This window comes from Peromyscus eremicus, chromosome 5 (genome assembly GCF_949786415.1).
Source record: "Peromyscus eremicus chromosome 5, PerEre_H2_v1, whole genome shotgun sequence".
Classification (NCBI taxonomy): Eukaryota; Metazoa; Chordata; class Mammalia; order Rodentia; family Cricetidae; genus Peromyscus; species Peromyscus eremicus.
In genome coordinates this window covers 13,005,265-13,016,358 of record NC_081420.1, presented here as the reverse complement: position 1 = coordinate 13,016,358, position 11,094 = coordinate 13,005,265, and positions in this window count along the sequence as shown.

Sequence of the window (11,094 nt, the reverse complement as noted above, 5' to 3'; positions counted from 1 at the left end):
CAAATCTTCCAGCACTGGACCTTCCTGGTGAGAACAGCTCCTGGGGAAATTCTGAAACCATGCCTTCCCACACAGGCTGTGCTGATCCAGGCAGAAGGTGGTACCAAAGGGGCTAAGCTACCAACCTCCCAATGTTCTCCAAGGCAGCCACAGAGCAGACAGAGCCACTGTGGGGCTAAGAAGCAGAATGGATGGAAGCCCTGGGTTCCAATGTCACACATGTGACATTTTGGTGGTCCATATGGCTCATCCAAAGATGGCCTCCTTTTTCAGTATTTTATCAATCATGAAATAACTACATACCACCATTATAAACTAGAAGACATTGTAGAATATGATGGATCAAAGCATTAGCTCCTAGAAATGCAGCTCTGTGGCTCATGGGTCTACTGTTGTTTGTTTGTTTTTTCAATGTTAGTTATGTTTATGTTACTTCAATAAATATCATGACCAAAACAACCTAGGGAAGAAAGGATTTATTTTAGCTAACAGGTTATAGCCCATCATTATAGAAGCCACGGAAGGAACTCAAGGTGTTAGCATTCAGACCCAGCACCGTTTTTAAAACACAACACAAGTTAGGAAATTGAAACAGTAACCATGGAGGAATGTTGCTTGCTCCCAGACTCACATTCAACTATGTCTTTTACGTAGCCCAAGCCCACTTTCCAAGGCATGGCACTGCCCACAGTGTTCTGGTCCCTCCTACATCAATTAGCAGTCAAAAAAGACCCCCACACAGATGCCCAAAGGACAATCTGCTGGTAGCAATTCCTTAATTAAGGTTCCATTTTTCCAGATGTGTCAAGTTGACAACCAAAGTTAGCCATCACATTCAACAACAATAACAAAAAATCTTTAATATGATAAAATGAGGTACAGTACAGTCAGCAGAAAGTTATGTAACCATCAATGTCAGAAATGATAAGTGGGGAAGGAGAGCAGAGAAGGTATAGATCAAGGAGATGCAGGGACCATGTCACAACCAAGGTATGGGAAAAAAACTCCGAGAAAATTCTGAGGGCATCTAGAATCCACAGATTCTAGGTGTGGACCCAGCACAGGCCCTCTGGAGGCAGCCAGCATCTGCAAGACAAGAGAGAAGGTGCTCATTTATTCGTTATTTACACACAACGTTGACCAGTCTCCCAACAATCTAAGCCTGGTGGCATTTATTTGGGCAACACTATTAACAATGTGGAAAGTTCTAGTGCCCTTTTCTGATCCCATTACAGTGCCTGCCTATCATGCCAGGGTGTGCCTCCAGCAAAGGGTGTGACAAAGTTCTGTGTGTAGCCCCCTCCTCACCTCTGACCTCTCTGTCCATATTTGTGCATCCCAATGTGAACATATAAGGGAAGTGCCACTAGCTGAGTTGGGGAGGAAAGGGACGAAAGGGACCTTAAAGGAAGCTTAAATGGATTTCTAGAAAATGCCAGATAAACTTCCCAGGAAGCTCACTGGGGAGGGTGTTCTGTGAGGGCAGCTTGGAGTAAGGCAGAGTGAGAGGGGCAAGTAGAGTACTCCCATAGTGAGAAGCTGCCCTGACATGCATCCTGACTGAGCTCTGCCCAGCACTTCAGGGTGAAGGGAAGCTAGGAGCAGGGATCCAGAGAAAGCCTGAATTCATGTGTCACCTCCAGAGCCTCAGGCCTAGAATGCTCAGGACACAAATCATTTTCAACCAGGAAAAAAAAAAAAAACCTCAAAAGGACTGAAACACAAAGAATGTTCTTCACTCTTTCTATAACCACATGATATTGATGGGGTCAAACTGAACTCAGTCTTTCTCGGGTCCTGAAGATTCTTAACAAGTATGAGATAAGGGCAGACCCTGGAAGAAGTGACCATCTTGGTTCACTTATTCATTTGGTGGCCAAGGAGATTCTCCACGACCAGCCTCTCCTGGAGTGAGGAAGCAAACAGTCCATCCCATCGGGTCCACAGGAAATGGGAGGGGCAGCCTAGGCCAGCACCCAGTGCCCATTTGGGATCTTGTCCAGACATCACAGTCAGCAACTGACTGAGAATGCACTCAGCGAGCTTCTCCACTCTCCCGAGCTCTTGGGGCAAAACTGAACACCCATGTCTTGCCTTTAAAAGCCATTCTCATGTGCTAGGAAGGTATCTCAGTGTAGAGCGCTTGCTGAGGATGCACAAAGCCCTAGGTTCAATCTGCAGCACCACATAAAACAGAGTGGTGGTGGTGCCTGTCTATCATCTGGCACTAAAAGGATGAGACAGGAGGATCAGGAGTTCTAAGTTATTCTTGCTACATAGTGAGTTAGAGGATAGCTTGGGATACAGACCCTGTAGGGAAGTGAAATGGGTAGCTGAAGTTTCTCATTCTCTGTCTCTCTGTCTCTGTCTCTCTGTCTCTGTCTGTCTCTGTCTCTGTCTCTGTCTGTCACACACACACACACACACACACACACACACACACACACACACACATCCTGAACACCCTCAGCAGGACAGCAGGCAGCATCTCTTTTCACATCTCTGATAATGGTACCAGGTGCAGATCTTACCCCACCTACAGGTATATATCCATTCATCCCAGTCCATTTCACTGTACTCCAAAGGCACAAAGAGGTCCAGTCCATCGATCAAGACCAAAGAGCCAGCTCTTACACTAGTGTTGACCTACACCTAGCCATCCACAGACATCCAGAGTACCTTAGAATTTTTACAACAACATGAAGACATTTTGAAAAATAACAAGAAAGAAAGACAAGGAGGAGTGCATTCCTCCAGACAATACACATAGCTGCACAGTGCCAGAACTGGAAGTCACTTTGTATGAGAGACAGATGCATGGGTGGATGGAAAAATGCACAGAAATACAGCCAATTATGCGTGGAGTCTGGTAGATGAGAAGGTCTTCTTTAAATACAGTATGGGATTTGAGTCTCTGATTGGCTGATTACAGATAATTAAAAATCCCAATGTGGGCTAGAAATAGCTCAGTTGATAAGATGCTTTTGGCAGAAGCATGAAGACCTGAGATCGATGGCCAGAACTCATACAAAAACTGGACCTGGTGGCATGTGCCTGCAATCCCAGTGCTGGGGAGACAGAGACAGGAGGATTCCTGGCATTTACCTGCCATCCAGTCTAGGCTAATCAATAAGCTACAAGTTCAAGGAGAGACCTTGTGTCACAAAAGAAGGTGGAAGGCTAGGCATGGCAGCAAACACCTTGAATCCCAAAACTCAGGAGGCAGAGGCAGGTGGATCTTTGTGGGCTCTAGGCCAGCCAGGTTAGCAAGGGCTACATTGTGAGAGCCTGTTTCAAACTAATAATAATGTGGAGAGAGATAGAGGAAGACACTCATCCAATATCTACCTCTGGCCTACACATGTATGCATATACACATGCATGTACCACACACATTAAATAAATAAGCAAAAATGTAATAAAAAATTTAAAGGAATTGAAAAGAATCGACATTAGTAACAGTTCTACAAGGCTGAGAAGAACAGGCTGTTCCTAAACTGCTGGTGACAACAGGGACACCAGATGCAACTGTATCAGAGGCCTCTGCCTCCAGTGTGTCCCCCTAGCTGTCAGTCCCAGGCCATCATGCCCAGTGGTCCAGGAAAAGCCGAGAACAGTTGCTTCTGTTCTTAGACAGCTGTAAAGTGTCCCATGAAAAATAAGGACTCACACACAATGGACAGAGCCACTGAAGGGGAAGCATGCATGTGCAAAGTGTGGGGGTACGGGACATCAGGAAGGAAGGCCACAGACAAGGTGAGGAAGTGACAGACACATGACACAGTGCATCCCCCCCCTTCACGGAAAGTTCAAGGACAGGACATCTACCATAGGCTATGGGCAGCATAGTAAGGCTGGCTGCTCTGTAGGCTATGGGCATATTGTGAGCTGGGAGGGCTCACATGGCTTTCCAGGGGAATGTTTTTACTGAGGTAGAAAGCCTTCTGTGAATATCTGAAGCAACCTCCCTCAGCCTGCCCCTTGCAGTTGGTGCTGTCAATCGGTACACTAGCTCATCGAAGAATGAATGTTTGAACCCAAAATAAAGTAGAGGAAAGAAAATAAGGCCAAGGGAACCAGGCAGCAGAACTGGGATGTCAGACTATGTCAGGAACAGCCATTGCCATTTTCGAAACTAGAGAAAACTATAGCAACCTAGCTTGGAGAACCAGAAAGGTACAGTTTGATTTTGTGACACTGGAGATCAGAGCTGGGGCCTTTCACCCTCTAGGCAAGTGTGACCTCTGAGCGACATCCAAGGCACTGGCAAGGGAGGAAGAGGCGAAACAGGTATACTGTCTCCTGGGGGAAAGATATGAGGCCAGGAAATGTGTGAGAGAAGGGCACAGTGGGAAGATGATTTTCTCATCCTGGTGACCCAGTGACGCCACGGCAGAGGTAGGAAGATGGTAAAGCAATGATAGCATCCAGGACTGGCACACTACCAGGCCCTGTCCTGTGAAGCAGCATGCACTAATCTCTCAGCACAAGAATGATCAGACTTCCATTTTCTGAGTAAGAACCTGAGACCCTCTAATTTCACACAGCGGGGAAGTGGAGGCTGGCAGGGCCTCTCGTTCATTTCACCAGGCATATATGCTGGAATACAGGAGTTCAGCCTATGGCATCTGGCTTAGCGTGATGGGCAAAGCCTCACGACCCAGAGGACATCAAATGCCAACTCATGTACAAAGGGACTTTGGGACAATAAAGCCACACACTATGAATGCAAAAGAGAATCCCTGTAGAGGCTGCAGTGAGATCATGCCTCACACCATCAGATGGCTGTCCTCGAAACCAACGCAGTGAGATGCCAACGTGGAGAACTCAAAGCCTTGTCTGTGGCCTGAGGGAACATGAAATGTGCAGCTGCTTTGGGAAAAGCATGACAGCTCCTAAAAAGATCAGACATGAATGGAATTAGCACAGGATCCCAAAGGACCAAAAGCAGAGTTTACCCAGGTGTTTGCACACCCATATTCCCAGAAGCCTCATTCACACCAGCCAAAAGATGGGAACAACCCAGTTATCCAACAGCTGAAGGGGTAAAGCATCACAGACATAGGAAGTGAAACTCATACCTGCTTTAGCAAGGGAGGGAGACATGTCATCTGGGACATGATACGTGACATTCAAGGCCACTATGGAAGGTGAACAAAGCCAGTCACAAATAGGGCAAAGACTCTGACTGATTCTCTAAGGTGTCCAGAGTAGTGGCATTCTGTTGTGGAATATTAGTTAAAGATGTGTTACATTTGTTTATGCTGTGGAACATTTGTTCAATGATGCAAAGATGTGTTGTATTCTTTCATGTTGCATTTGTTTAACTCTGTGACACTGTGTTACTGTCTAAAACACCTGATTGGTCTAATAAAGAGCTGAATGGCCAATAGCTAGGCAGGAGAAAGGATAGGTGGGGCTGGCAGACAGAGAGAATAAATAGGAGAAATCTGTGAAGAAAGGATCAAGGAGTGAGAAAAGGAGGGGAGGAAGACATCAGGGGCCAGCCACCCAGCTACACAGCAAACCATGGAATAAAAAGTAAAGAAACATATATAGAATAGAGAAAGATAAAAGCCCAGAGGCAAAAGGAAGATGGAATCATTTAAGAAAAGCTGGTTAGAAATAAGCCAAGCTAAGGCTGGGCATTCATAAGAAAGAATAAGTCACAGTGTATTTATTTGGGAGCTGGGTGGTGAATCCCCCCCCCCAAAGAGTAATGAGCCAAAAGAGTTAAAACAAAAAACAAAAAACAAAAACCCTAGCATTCCTACAGTGTGGTGGTATGAATGGGAATGGCCTCCATAGACTCATGTTTGAATACTCGGTGCAAGTTGGTGAAACTATTTGGGAAGGATTAGGAGGCGTGGCCTTGTTGGAGGAGTATGTCACTGAGACTGGGGTTTCGAAAGATTCAGAGTGTTCTCTCTGCCTCCTGCTTATAGATCAACACGTGTGCTCTCAGCTGTCCCTGTTACCATGCCTTTGATCTACCATAGTGGACTCTGACCCTCTGAAACTGTAAGCCCATGAAATGCTTTCTTTTATAAGTTGCCTTGGTCATGGTGTTTCATTACAGCAACTGAAAAGTACCTACGATAGACAGGAAGTAGAAAGATGGGTGCCCAAGACTGGAGAGATGACTCAGTAGGTTTAATGCTTACAGGACCTGAGTTCCATTCCCAGAATCCACATCAAAAGCTGGGCACAGTGGCTTGTGCCTGTAACCCAGTGCTGGAAAGTTAGCGAGGGGAGGATCCCTGGGGCCTGCTGGCCATCCAGTCAAATAGGCCAACCTCAGGTCCCAGTGAGACCTGTCTCAAAGACAAAGTGGACAGATGCTCTAAGGAAAAACATCCAAGGCTGGACCACTGCCTCTTGCTCTCTGCAGCTGAGTGTGATTCTGCCCCAGGTGCACAGTCTTGGGGGTGCTAGAGAACACAGAGGTCAGAGGTTATCTGAGAGAATTCCATCTAAGCAGTTATGATGATGACATCATCCACACTGGGGTGTGACTTTTCAGTGATGTAACTGGTGGGTCACCCAGGCCCCTGTGCCTCTCACCCACACTCCTGCAAGTAACCCCAGTAGCCTCACGGGTTCTCTAAGCAGCCTTTGATGAAGTTGTCACTAGGTCTCTCATTGATGTCCTGTCTGGAGTGACTGGACATGTGTTTTTCTTGTGGCTGTAGAAACCTAGAAACATATGTCAGGACTCCCCCCAGCATATCCTGAGAAAAGGCCCTGCTGAGTGCCAAACACAAAAGGCCCAGAAGCTGTCTTCCATAGACACTAAACCAGCAGGCTCGGGAGGGGAAGACAGTGGTCAACAGCACATGCAACACAAAACTTGGATGCATGAAGGTGGTTATTTAATACTATACTTTGAAAAAACAGGGCAAAAAACTTCAAATGTGATTGCAAAAGTGTGGAAATCCCCTACCCACCTTTACACATCTGTGCTCTTCCCAAATTCCACAAGTGAATACATACATGTTTCTTTTAAAAAGAGTTTTAAAAATTCATTTTAAGGGGAGACTCTCAGGAATCCACAAGGATGACCCCACCTTGGAGTGGTCTAGAGGGTGCCTGGACTGGTCTACTCTAGTGACCAGTCTAGTGAATATCCTAACCACCATCATAGAGCCTTTGTCCAGTGACTGATTATGGTGATATTTTATTTGTATTAAAATGTTATTTGTATGTTAATAAATAAAGTTGCCTGGGGGTCAGAGCTATTAGCAAGCCATAGGAAAGCAGGGCAGTGGTGGCATACGCTTGTAATCCCAGCACTTGGTAGGCAGAGCTGGGTAAGTCTCTGTGTGTTCAGGGATATAGCCATTATTGGATACACATGCCTTTAATCTCAATACCAAGCATGGAAAACTTGGAGGCCTATACAGACAGGCCGTGACGAGGCGGTCATGTGGTTGGGTTTACAACCAATGAGAAGGCAGAACAGGAACTCTATATAAAGACTTTAACACAGGGGTAGCTCTGGTTTGGAGAGGTAGGACCACTGCAGGAGGAAGGGTAAGGTTTTAGCTCTTAGCTCTGACCTCTTGGCTTTCTTCTTTGCATTGGTTCTGTGTTTCTTATTTAATAAGAAGGTTGGTTACATCTACAACTGATGGAGGCAGATGCAAAGATCCACGGCCAGGCACCAAGCTGAATCCAATTGATGAGAGAGAGGAGGGATTCTGCAGGTGGGGGACGTCGAAATCATGGTGGGAGGACGTGCAGAGATGACCAGCCACACTAGTGGAAGCCCATGAACTGTAGAGTAGTGGCCGTGGAGCCCCCATGGGACTGGACTAGGCCATCTGGATACAGAAGATGGTTGTTTGGTTCGAACTGTTTAAGGGACACCCAGGCAGGGGGATCGGGATCTATCTGTCCCTGGTCTATGGGCAGGCTTCTGGAACCCGGTGCCTGTGGTGTGACGCCTTGCACAGCCTTGGTGCAGTGGAAAGGGGCTTGGACCTGCCTAGGCTCAGTGTGCTGGGCTCTGCTGACTCCTCATGGGAGACCTCGATTTGGGGGATGAAGGGATGTGGGGTGGCTTGGGAAAGAGGGCTGGGGGTTGGGAGGATGGAGGAGGGGGGATCTGTGGATAGTATGTGGAGTGAGTAGAAAATTTCTTAATAAAGAAAAATGAAAGAAAAAATTTAAAAAAATAAAGAAAAAAATGAAAAGAAAAATAAATAAATAAAAACAAAAAAAATTATGTTGTGTGTGTCTTGTGAATGTATCCACATGAGTGAATGCAGGTGCCTTCTTACACCAGAAGAGGCTATCAGATCCCTTGAAGCTGAGATTACAGGCATTTGTGAGCTGCAGGATGTGGGTGCTGGGAAGCAATTCATATCTTCCTGATAAAGCAGAATACATCCTTAACCTCTGAGCTCTCTATGGCTTCTGTATGTGTTTTTTTTTTTTTTTTTTTACAGTAAAATGAATTCATTGCTAAGGCATGGGGGTTAGCATAAAGCAGCTTTCTCAGGCTCTGGGATACACTAGAACAAAGTCTGAGGACAATTTGCATTGTCATAATGTTGGTGAGGGGTTGTGACATCTCATGGGTGGAGGTTGGGGGTCTGATAAACATCCCCCAAATTCACAGGACAGCCAACCTCAAAAGATAAAAGCTTTTTCTCTTCCTGCTGACCCGAGGCAGTGGGTGGGTCGAGCCCCACAAGAAACCACCACCTGCAGGGTGAGGCTGTCCTGAGCATCCTCAGTTTGCCGTGTGGCTGTGCAAGCATGCACTGTGCAGGTGGAGAGTGAGGTAGATTCAATCATAATCACTAAGTTTTCATCCTTCCCAGATGACCAGGCTGCAGGCCACTGGGCAGCCCAGGGCCTCTTCCCTGTCACTGGCTAACCCACAGATCACTGACAGATTGAAAAAAAATGTGGGTAGGAATAGAATAGTCCTCTGACAATATGCAAGGCCAGGTGTAAACATCTGTTCTTTATTTTTGAGACAAGCCCTCATGTATCCCAGGCTCTAACTAAGGATGACCTTGAACTTCTAATCATCTGGCTGGGGATGGAATCCCAGGCCGTGTACATTCTTGGCATGTGCTCCTACCAACTGAGCCACAACTTCAGCCTGTAAACAACCACCCTTAATTATGTCTCATGTGCTGGTGGGTCAGGTTTCCCCAGATCCCTGGGAAAACAGGCAAAGGGACCGCTTGTGAGGCTAACTCAACACATGTTCACATACATGTCAACTATATGCACACAAACCCAGTCCTGGGGAGACCAACACTGCTTGACTGAAACAGAAGAAAGCAAGGCAGAGCCCCCAAAATACTGTGGAGAACATGGGATGGTAAGAGCAATAGGTGGTGCCTCCCACCACCTCTACACTGAGCACTTTTTTTTTTTTTTTTTTTTTTTTTTGGTTTTTCGAGACAGGGTTTCTCTGTGTAGCTTTGCACCCTTCCCGGAACTCACTTGGTAGCCCAGGCTGGCCTCGAACTCACAGAGATCCGCCTGGCTCTGCCTCCCGAGTGCTGGGATTAAAGGCATGCACCACCACCGCCCGGCCAGTGAGCACTTCTTAAAGCAGGTGTTCAAGCTCGTGAGGTGATGCTACAGGGGCCTCAGGGTGGGGTGAATGCTCCATTGTAAGGAGGCCAGCTCTGGGCAGCAGAGACAGCCTGGAGACCTAAGGTTCATGGTAGATCTCAGTGGCAGGGTTCTTACCTAGTGTGTACAAGGCCATGAATGAGTGAATAAATGTTTGTAAAAAGAACAAAAGTCACCCGTTATCTCCCCAGAATGGAAGGCAGGCTCAGGCTCACTGCTCAACATTGTGCATCTCTCTCAGATCATAGCTTAAGTCTTAAGGTGCATTTAACTAAATTACAGGAAACTGCAAGCTGGCTAATTGAATAAAATTTTCAGTGTGCAAAGATTTTCCTTACAGTAAAATAGCAATCAATGTCTTCCATTTCTTCAAAGTTGGAAGGAGTTGGTAAAAACTTGAGAGAAAGGACATTCTACCAAAATACCAAAAGCTGCATTTCCTAAAGGAAGTCACTGCCAAGCATGAGTGGTCTCATGCATTTTCATTTGTAAGATGACCCTGAGGCAGAATAGAAAGGAATATAATTTAATGTCATATCTGGTCTGCTAGTCTCTTAGCCAATTGCTTTCTCTTGATTTTGAGTCATTACCATGAAGGCTTGAAAACTTAAGATTTTTTTGTGTCCTGCCCTGTGGGCTCTTGTGATAGGAAGTACTGACTGTCAATTTGAGGCCGAGTAGGCAGGCCTCTGGACACATTTGTGAGGGACTGTCTGGATGACAGTGAGTGTCCAAGGATTCTAGGAGGGATTTGTCTTGATTACACTATCAGTGTCAGAAGGTCTAACTGAAGTATAAGTAGAACCTGGACTGTGAGTGGAGAAGGCAAGCCGGATACCAGCGTGCATGTGCTCACCACTCTCCATTTCTGATTGTGCTTGTCACATGACCAGCCCCCTCAGGCCTCCGTGACTCTCCTGCTATGATGTACTGTAACTGGGAATTGTGAGTTGAAATAAACTCATTCTCCTTAACTTGCTTGTGTCAGGGTATTTCATCACTGCGACAGGGGAAGAAGAAACTAAGGCATTTCTGGGAAGTTCCTGTCACCAAGATGAGCCCGTGAAGGAAACTCAAACCCTCAAATTAAAAAGCTCTCTGAGCTGAGACTGATTTAGACTTTCAGGGCTATCAACGAGAAAATGCTGTGATTCTGAGGCAACACAGATGAGTTCAGCATTTTCTACAGTGTAAATTTAAATGCACCAACAGTGAATGCAGAAAATACGCAATCTTGGCTGGCAAGATGGCCGGCAATAACAGCACTTGTTGCCAAGGCCGACTACTGGAGTTTGAATCCTAGGACCCTCATGGTAGAAGGAGAGATATGAACCCTACAAGTTGTCCTCTGAATCCCACATGTGTGCAGTGGCATGTGCATGCCCCCTAAAAAATAAACGTGACTTAAATTATTTTTGTTTCTAGATTGATCTTTGTTAGTATAACAAATACAATGGTATTTGTATGCTGATCCGACACTATGTAGTTTTGCTA